Source organism: Peromyscus maniculatus, chromosome 6, assembly GCF_049852395.1.
Source record: "Peromyscus maniculatus bairdii isolate BWxNUB_F1_BW_parent chromosome 6, HU_Pman_BW_mat_3.1, whole genome shotgun sequence".
NCBI classification, from domain to species: domain Eukaryota; kingdom Metazoa; phylum Chordata; class Mammalia; order Rodentia; family Cricetidae; genus Peromyscus; species Peromyscus maniculatus.
In genome coordinates this window covers 60,040,462-60,050,189 of record NC_134857.1, presented here as the reverse complement: position 1 = coordinate 60,050,189, position 9,728 = coordinate 60,040,462, and the positions used below count along the sequence as shown (strand labels likewise).

General features: G+C 42.3%; 1 protein-coding gene across 2 annotated transcripts in view; it reads left to right on the top strand.

The window, feature by feature from the left end:
• The window catches only part of Fnip2 (folliculin interacting protein 2), a 116,911-nt gene that overhangs the window by 1,361 nt on the left and 105,822 nt on the right, over positions 1-9,728 (top strand). The window lies entirely within an intron of this gene.

Sequence of the window (9,728 nt, the reverse complement as noted above, 5' to 3'; positions counted from 1 at the left end):
CCAGAATGTCTGCAAAAGCAGTTTATTGTTGAAGAAGTCTAGAGTCAGTACAATAAGCCTTTTAAAAGTTAAAGTAGAACTTTGAAATTATTACTGTTATTTTAATATTTGAGGTATCACTCTGGTCGTCCAGGCTGGCCTCAAACCCTTGGCCATCTTCTTGCCTTTGCTTCCCAAGTGCTGGGATCTCAAATGTATGTATTACAGTAAACATGGGTGCCGCCATGCCTGGCTCCAGCGACGTGAGAACGAAACGTTAAATAGACTCGTATTTGTGTTTGTGTGTGTGTGGTGTTTGGGAGGTAAGTTGTGAGGGTTCCATGTATCAGAGTCAGTGTCCTTACAGCGAGGCAAACTGAACCTGATGATGTGGGTTGGGAATTCGGTCCCTTTTTTACTTGTCTGCCTACTAAGTGCTGCTGTATAGCTTCTCAAAATGGTAGGATTCCTTTGGAGTCAGGGTGTGTGATTTCTCCTCTTTCTTCCTAGAACCCCAGACTAGATCAAGGTGCTGCTAGGTCTGGCGAGAAAAAGGCCTTGTGTGACCCAGGTATCTTCACTTGGGCAGCCCTCGCCAAGGACTTTTAAAGTCACTGGAGTGCTGATGAAGAGGCCGTGGTGGTGTTTCTCGAGTCCCCGGCCTATTTGTCCACCACCACTCCCTCCGTGGATAAGGTTAAATTTGGTGCATTTTGAGCAACAACAAAAAAGTTGTGACTATATTTAGGGCTTGGCCATATTAGGAAAATGGATGCCCACTTTGTGAGCACATTATTGGTACCGTGTTCTGACTTCTTGTTGGTGTATAAGGAAGAACAAAATTATGCCATGGGGTCTTTACTTTTTTTTTTTTTTTTGGCCTGATAAATTCATTAGTGTGTATTGTGTGCATGTTCGCGTACATATTCAGACAAGTTCCACAGCATGCATGTGAAGGTCAAGGGACAATTTTCAGAACTCACTTCTCTCCTACCATGTGGGTCCTGGGACTCGAACTCAGGTCAGGCGACAGGTAAGTACTCTTGGCTGCTGAGCTACCTTGACAGGCCCCATGTAGTTTTTCTTTTCTTTTGTTCACCTCAGTTTTTTATTTTCAGTAAGCTTTTTGAGGCAGATGTTTTTGAAGAATTTTGAGGTTGCCTCTCCCCACTTTTTGAGACAGGGTCTTCAATAACCCAGGCTGGCCTAGAAGTCAAAATCTCGGTCCTAATGTGATCAGATACTGGGGTCCCAGATTCACCACCGTGCTGGGCACTTGTGTGACCTCTGTTCTTAGCAGGGCTTTTCGCTCCTCCCCACATCCACATCGTCATGTAGTTTTCTTGTGTGTCGGAGGTCATTTGTTGTCCGAGTGAGTGGCCGGAACCTCACACTGCTTCCAGATCATTCTCTGTCAGTCATCACCTACAGAGCGTCATCACAGTCAAGATTCCTTCTTACACATTTTCTTTACCATCTGGAGAAAACGCCCATTTTTTTTATGGCCTTGGTGGGAACAGAAAGGGATCAAGAGAGGTTGAATTTACAGTCTGACCCAAAGCAGTCAGGAAACAGGATATAATTGTAATATTTCTGAAACCTAGACCTGGCTTAAAATTATATTGTGTTTGGCATTCTAGAAGGTTTTGTTTACTGGTCTTCCAAATGCGTCTCACTTTTAATTAATTGGTAAGTATCTATTTGACTAACTCTCTGGCCAAGTCTGAAAATGAATAGAATTTAGAAATAAGACTTCTGGACTTAAGGTCAACATGCTTACATAGGACTTTAAAAAAAAATGTACTTTTTTTTTTTAATATATGTGTATTTGTGTGTCTGAGTGTATGTATGTGCATCAGATGCATGCAGAAGCTTTCACAGGTGTTAGGTCCCCTGGAGTTATTGCTGGTCGTGAACCTGTATGGATGCTAACCAAACCTGAGTCCTCTGCAAGAGCAGCCAGTGCTCCTAACCACCGGGCCATTTCTCCAGCCCTTACATAGGTCTTTTTAATAGGCAAGGTATATCCAGTGTCTTCCGTACCTGGCTCATATTTGAAACATTATATTATCGTTCCCCCCAATGTACTGAGGACCAAACCCAGGGTCTCAAGCATGCTAGTTAAAAGATTATCTTAAGATTGTTTTCATTGTTTTGAGACAAAGTCTCTTTTATTTTACTTTATTAATTTTTTAAAATGTATTTTACATACCAACCACAGTTTCCCCTCCTTCCTCTCCTCCCGTTCCCTCTTCCCACCTCCTTTCTACACCCGCCTCCCCCATCCACTCCTCAGAAAGGGGTAGGCCTCCCATGGGAGTCAACAAAGCATGGCATACCAAGTTGAGGCAGGACCGAGGTCCCCCCTTCAGCCGCATCAAGGGCTGAGTAGGTCTTGAATTCTTGGTCCTTCTGTCTCTACCTCCCAAATGCTGAGATTCCCAGTCTGTGCCACAGTGCATGGCTCTTATATTATTGTTATTTATTTATTTATTTATTTATTTATTTATTTATTTATTTATTTATTTATTCATTCATTCATTCATTCATTCATCTCTGGGCCTCAGACTGAATCTACAGCCTTGCCCATGCTAGGAGTTTTCAGGTTTTGATTCTTTGGGTTTTTTGAGACAAGGTCTCCTGTAGCTCAGGCTGGTCTGGAACTTCTGATCCCCATGGATCAGAATACACTTGAAGGTATTTCAGTTGCCGGCATGTGCTATCATGCTTGGCTCCTGTTTTGTTTTGGTTTTTGGTTTTTTGAGACAGGGTTTCTCTGCGTAGTTTTGCGCCTTTCCTGGAACTTACTTGGTAGCCCAGGCTGGCCTCGAACTCACAGAGATCCGCCTGCCTCTTCCTCCCGAGTGCTGGGATTAAAGGCGTGCGCCACCACCGCCCACATCTTGTTTTGTTTTTTAAATATCTCTGGTAAATTATTGAGCCAGTTTCCACTTAAGGGGTGGTGGGAAAGATGGGCTGTTAAATGTTTTCCTCTATTCTGGATTGGTTAGATGAAGTGAACGTCACGTCGGACACGGGGAGCAGATGAAAGCATTGTCACCGCTCGGTAGTTAACTGAGTAAATGCCACCAAGAGGGAGATCTGTGGTAATTAGCTGTGTAAATGTCAACAAGAGGGAGCTTACTTCTTTCCTCCGGTCCTGAATACCTAAGGCCAAATGGCCTAGTTAGTGGTAATCCCCATTTGTTCTGTTAGAACAATTCAAATAATCTGTTACAGGGCTAGGATAAATATAATTAAATCCACTTATTACCAAAGAGCTGCTAATGCCAGTTTACAGCTTGGCCTTGCACCTGTACAAAGCCTTCGAGGACACCCATGGCTATGCGCCCTGGAGTTCAGGGTGTAAAGGACAACAGATTATATACTAAGATGAATAAATAGACATACTCCAGGAATGATGACAAATATATACATAAGCCTAAGTCTGAGAGAGAATACAGTTTTATACTCAGTTCAAAATTAAGAGCTCATTCACTGTTATTATGGTAGGCATGATTTGGGCAAGATTGCCTTCCTTCATATTGCCAGGGTGTGGTTATTTATAATGGGATTGTTCTAGGGTAGAGTAGAGAATATTCTGGGAAAAAAAAACATGGTTTGTGTTCTAGTAGACCCCCCTCCCCCATGGTGTGTGTGTGTGTGTGTGTGTGTGTGTGTGTGTGTGTGAGAGAGAGAGAGAGAGAGAGAGAGAGAGAGAGAGAGAATGAATGAGTGTGATGTGTATGTATGTGATGTATGCATTTGTGTGGGCATGAGTGTTCCACAGCATACTTGTGGTCAGAGGTGCAGGTCCTGGCTTTCCATCTTGCTGTTCTTTTTATGCTGCCTTTTCCACTAGTTGACCTGAGGTAACAGACCTTGTGCTATGTGCTATGGGTTGTATATGGGTTCTGGGGATTCAAAGTCTTGTTCTTAGGTGTTCACGGCAAGCACTTGACCTACTGAAGCATTCCCCAACTCCATACATTCACGTTTATAATGCCCATAAAATAAGACTGTAGAGATGTCCTTATCTTCCACCGTATATCTATCTATGGCTTACTCTAGATGTACGTCCTTGTTTTGACATATTATCACATATCGTGAGAGGTTATTAGTGATTTTAGCAGAGGTGAATAAGGAAACTATGCCATCTAATGCTCTTAGACCATCTAAGCACAGTGGTGCATGCCTGTAACCCTAGCTTTCGGGAGGCTGAGGCAGCAGGATCAGGAATTAAAGACTAGCCTCAGTTTTGTAGGGAGTCCAAGGCTAGCCTGGGCTACATGAGACCTTGTCACAACACAACAAAGTAAACAACAAAAAGAGATCCTGGAAGACAAAATAGGGAAGCCATTTAGTCTTGCCTCATGGAACATGTTGACATGAAGCTGAACAATAGGTCTAGATTTTCTCTGCTTGTCCAGTGTTAAGTCATGTGTAAAATGATACTTTATAAAAGATTTTAGGTGAGGAGGTAATAAAGTGGGTTAGAAAACTCTCAGAAAGAAAGAATAGAATACAACTCAAAATGATTTTAGGCAGTAGCAACTCATCTTAGGTAATGAAGTTTAGTATTCTTCTTTTGAAGCTTTTCTAAACATGGAACTGTTTTCAGAGTCTGCTTTTTTCCTGTGCAGACTTGAGGCAGTTGAAGTTGATGTTTTTTCACTTGTTTGTACAATTCTTTTGATTGCTGTTTTGTTTCCACACTGTTGATTTTTTAGCCTTGATGCAGTCGGTGGTAAAACACAGACCCTGTGATTTCAGAGATGCATTAAAGGCAAATAAATAGCAGGCAGCATTTCAGACCTGGACACGTGTGACTGCACATTCAGAAATACTTTTAGTAATGCAGTACTTTTTTCCCCCTGAGTTATTTGCAAGTTTTTTTTTCCCACCCAAAGCATTTATTTAAAGTTACAGATGAAATCCACACTTTTGTAGAATTTAGTATAAAGCTAAATAGTTCCACTTTGCAGCTCTGAATTTGATAGGTATGTCAGAGACAATGAAGGGGTTCTGAAGCTACAGCTGTCAGTGAGAAGACACTGTGTTGTGTAGTACAGGAGTCTGATGTGTTATATTCAATGGCTTTTAATCAACATGTTTAAAATTTTTTCACTGGTATATGTTAACTGTACAAAGCAATGGGTTTCATTCTGGCATTTCCATACATGTATATAATATGCTTTGCTGACAACCATGGTTTCTTTATGACATTTCCATAAATTATGTAATGTGCTTTCTTATGTTTAGTCTTCTGTTGCTCTTCTCTTACCTCCCTTCTTTCCTCGTGGTTTTTATTATCAAGAATGAAATTTTAGTGAGCTGGTGATACAGCCTAGTTGGTAGAGTGCTTACCTAGCCCGCAGGAAACTCCAGATTCAACCCCAGCACCACATAACCTGGGTGTGGCGATGCACACCTATTATCCAGCACTCGTGGGGGAGAGGTGGGCGGGGGAGCGGAAGGTAATTCTGGTTGTTTGTTTGTTTTTTTTTTAAAGATTTATTTATTTATTTATTTAACGTACATTGAGGTTTTGCCTGCATATGTGTCTGTATGGGTGTCAGATCCCCTGGAACTGGAGTTGCAGACAGTTGTGAGCTGCCATGTGGGTGCTGGGAATTGAACCCAGGTCCTTTGGAAGAGGAGCCAATGCTCTTAACCACTGAGCCATCTCTCCAATCCCCAAAAGGTAATTCTTGGCTACATAGCAAGTTAGAGGCGAGCCTGGGGTACACTTGACCTTACCTAAAAATTAACCTTTTCCTCTTTGTTAAGGTAACTGAAAGCTCCTGCTGTTACAATGACGTGCTTGTTGTGAGATTTAATACATTTTAAACACAAGTTCAATACAGGTCTCAGGAGGGCAGTTTGCTGCTTCCTCTCTGTCTGTGAGGCCCGGAGTGGCCTTTCTCTAGAACTGGAGCATAGTTCTATTGCTGAATGCAGGTTTCCAGTTTTACTAGAGAAGTCTTTAGAGAAGGGTGACAGCTCTTCTCTGTTTTTCCAGAGCTTGAATGAGAGACCTGGGTTGGATTTTTTTTCTTTTTGTTGTTTGTTTTTGTTTTTTTTGAGACAGGAACTATGCTGCCCAGCCTTGTACCTGTTGTCTTCCTGCCTGAGTGAGCCTCCCCGGTACAGGGCTTAGGCATGAGTACTACACTGGGCGAGGCTAGTTTATAGGTTTATAAAGCAAAACCATGTAATTATGTTTTTGTGATTGTTTTTCTTTTCGCCAGGGTGTCGCTGTGTAACCTGGGCTGGACTGGAATTTGATGGGTACACCAGCCTGCCTTCCCACTGGCGCTGTGGGACAGTGCATGGCTGCTGTAAATCAGTCCTAACGTGGGAGTTGGCCGCGTTACACATTACTGTTGGATGAAGTTTGTGGGGTTGAAATTTGGACCTGGACATGTGCAGAACTTAGCATTGAAAGGAGAACTTTTTTTTTTTTTAATTGTTGTTAGTTCAGGTTGTGTTTCATGGTTTGCTTCTAAAGGTCAACTTAAGGAAGCCACTTTGTTTCTTGGCAAGGGAAGTTTTATTTAAAAAAAAAAAAAGGCTCCGTCTTGCCTCCTTGCTTTCCTCCAGTACTTTGGCTGTCAGCCTGAGCTACTGGTGGTTGCACAGGAGGTAGGAATGGTAATGTGCATCACCTCTCTAGCTACTGTTTTTCTTCTTGTGCTGTAAAAAGGGACACACACTGTGTGCAGTGATTACTCAGGGGCTTTGCCTAATGTGAATCTTTGGGCCTGGGCTGTGAGGTCATGTTCTTGGCTATAAAAGTGAGTTGGTAAGGTTCCTCTTTCCCAAGCATACTTTATCTCAGGTTTGTAAAAAAAAAAAAAAAAAAAAAAAAAAAATGATTATTATATAAAAGAGGAAAAACAGGATGGACTTTTCCAGCTCACTGGGCATGTAATAGTGATTTCTCTCCACCCCACCCCGTCTGTAAATGGAACATCCATGACTCACCATGGCCCACACAGGCACTTTTGTAACCCTGCTTGGATGGGGGGGTTGGGGGGGGATGGGGATGGAAGGAGATGGGCTGGCATCCCCTTTGTTCAGGCAGAGTCCGTCCAGCTGCCATTGTATGGACTTCTGCAGAGGACAGTGGGCCTTCTCATACATCATGCTACAGGGCTTTTTAAACAGTGCTTTCTGTTTGTACCGAAAGAATGCAGTAAGCCAATGTAACGAAAATGCAGCCAGGAAGAAAGAATGCAGTAAACCAATGTAACGAAAATGCAGCCACGAAGAATGTAATGTTGTACATTAGTGTTGGGTAGTAGGGTGCTCTTCTGTTACCTAAGATTTTAGTATTAAGAGCGGAGGTGGGGGGGGGTTCAGATGGTTCAGGGGGGAAGAGGTGATTGTCATCAGGCCTGAGGACCTGAGTCCAGTCTCTGAGACCCACACAGTATAAGAAGAGAACCGATTCACAGATTGTTCATTGAATTCTGTGTGTGTGCCATGGTTGTGTGTCTATATATACACACACACACACACATACAAATAAATATAAAATTTAAAACTGGACAAAATTTAAAAAGTATTTTAGTAGTAGCAACAGTCTGAGTCCCTCATATTTTTTCTCTAAGCTGTATTCCTTTCATTTGGATTATATTTAGAATCTTTTAGTTTTTTGTGCATGTGATCTTTTTTTTTAAGGGTGGGTGTGGCTGGGGATTGAACCTGGGGATTGCTTTCTTTGAGCTTTACTACATCCTTAGCTTTTCAATTAAAAATAATTTTTTAAAGTTGCCTAGACTGGTCTTAAACTCTCTTGATAGCCCAGGCTTCCTGGAAGCTTTTCTTAAAAAAAAAAACAAAAAAAAAAAACCAAATTCTGTTGTAGCTGAAGTTTTCTCCAGTCCTGCCTGGCCCACAATCAGGACAAATCTCTCTCACCCGCCAGTCCTGCAGCCGCTCAGACCCAACCAAGTAAACATACAGAAACTTATATTGCTTACAAACTGTATGGCCGTGGCAGGCTTCTTGTTATCTAGTTCTTCTATCTTAAATTAACCCATTTCTATAAATCTATACCTTGCCACATGGCTCGTGGCTTGCCAGTATCTCACATGTTGTTATTCATGGTGGCTGGCAGCGTCTCTCTCACTTAGCCTTCCTGTTCCCAGAATTCTCTTCTCTGCTTGTCCCACCTATACTTCCTGGCTACTGGCCAATCAGCATTTTATTTATACAGAGCGCTATCCACAGCACACTGTCTCTCTCTGTCTCTCTGTCTCTCTGTCTCTTTCTCTGTGTGTATGTCTTTCTGTCCCTCCCTCCCTCCCTCCGCCCTTCTGCCTGTGGGTCCTGGGGGTGGAACTCAGGTTGTCAAGTTTTTTGGCAAGCATCTTTACCCCCGAGCCATCTTACTGGTCCCCTGCCTTAAATTCTTGATCTTTCTATTTCAGCCTCCCAATTGCTGGCTGGGATTACAGATATGTGCCATCACACTCTACCCATGATTTGCTTCATTTGTAAATTAAGCTCTGAATTTGTACCTAGACTAGCATATGGCTGTAGAGTGGTGTGTATATACATATATTTTTTTTCAAAGCAATATATATATTTGAAAAATGATTTTTTTATCACCTTAACCTAGAATTTTTAAAAAATACTATTTTATTCTGTTTTTACTTATGTGTATGAGTATTTTGCCTTCATGTATATGTGTATACTATGTGCATGCCTGGTGCTCACATAGACCAGAAGTGGGTGTCCAATCCTCAGGAACTGGAGTTACAGAATATTGTTAGCCATCGTGTGGTTTGGTTGAACAGAACCTATGTCATCTGCAAGAGCAGCAAGTGCTCTTAACCAATGACCTGTCTCTCCAGCCCTGGATTTTTAAAAATCATACATAAGAGCATGTCTGTATCTCATAGATCTTTAAATTAATGGTCATTGATGCTTTTTAATCTACTGATACCTAATAGAAAATGAAACCTGGTTACTAGGCATCACAGTGTGGTGGTGTTTGTTTTTGCACGGTTTTGGAGGGTCTGCCACCCAGCTCCCAAATAAATCACACAAGGAGGCTTATTCTTACTTGTGATTGCCCAGCCTTAGCGTGGCTTGTTTCTAGCCAGCTTTTCTTAACCTTAATTATTGTTGTTCGAATCTTAGACGGTCTTTTAATTAAAACAAACAAACAAACAAAAAAAACCCCCCACAAAAAACCCAGAGCCAGATATCAGGGTAAAAGCTGAAAGACCGGAGAAGCAGAACAGCCAGCCACTAGTTTACCTCTTCGAAATCCTCAGCTTTAAGAGAGTGAGTTCCTGTTTCCTCACGCCTTATATACCTTTCTCTGCCCTGCCATATTTCTTCTGGGATTAAAGGCGTGTGTGCTTCCCAAGCAAAGGCATGAGATCTCAAGTGCTGGGATAAAGGTGTGTGCCACCACTACCTGACCTCTTTGTCTAATGTAGTGGCTGGCTCTGTCCTCTGATCCTCAGGCAAGTTTATTCAGGTACACAATATGTCTACCTTTTGCCTGGGTCTTTCCTGTTCTCTCACTTCTGTAAATCTTACTCTTACTCTGTGGCTGGCTGTGTAGCTGGGTGGCTGCCCCTGGAGTCCTCCTCCTTCCCTGGCTCCTAGATCTTTTGCTCTCTCTCCTCCATCTCTTTTTCTCTTCTCCCAAATATCTCCCTCTGTATATTCTCTCTGTCTGCCAGCCCCTCCTATCCTTTCTCCTGCCTTGCTATTGGCTGTTCAGT